The sequence below is a fragment of the Eimeria mitis genome, genomic scaffold (genome assembly GCF_000499745.2).
Source record: "Eimeria mitis Houghton genomic scaffold, Emh_scaff2666, whole genome shotgun sequence".
NCBI lineage: Eukaryota > Apicomplexa > Conoidasida > Eucoccidiorida > Eimeriidae > Eimeria > Eimeria mitis.
This window is the reverse complement of record NW_013571008.1, coordinates 5,574-6,025: the sequence shown is the minus strand read 5'-3', so window position 1 is coordinate 6,025 and position 452 is coordinate 5,574.

The following is a 452-nucleotide window of genomic DNA, read 5'->3' as shown; positions in this document are numbered from 1 at the left end:
AGCACGGTGTTTTGCGCTTACCTTGTAGAATAGGTCGTCTACTTCGCGCTCTGTAACGTCATAAGGCAAGTTGCCTACATAGAGGCGCTCGGAAGAGTAATGTTGTCTGCTCATTATACTGCACGTAAAGACCAGGGCGTACATAAAAGGATGCTTTAAGACCATCTCCGCAGAATAGGTGATGCATAGGTCTGCACGGGGGTCCCCTCTGTGCTTTCACGAGGGAACGTAGTGCTACGGAGCAATTGCGAAGATACTCCTACCTGTACAGCTGTTCTGATAGTTATAGCCTATGTTATTAGACTAAATGGGAAGGGACTGCCACGCACCTAACTTCAATGCTAGCAGGCTTCAGCTTGCGGCGTATATCGGTAAGAGGTTGACATGGATAAGCCACTCGCCAAAGTTTGAAGCAATCTATTTTGCTACAAACCGCGAGTTTTGGGGTGTGG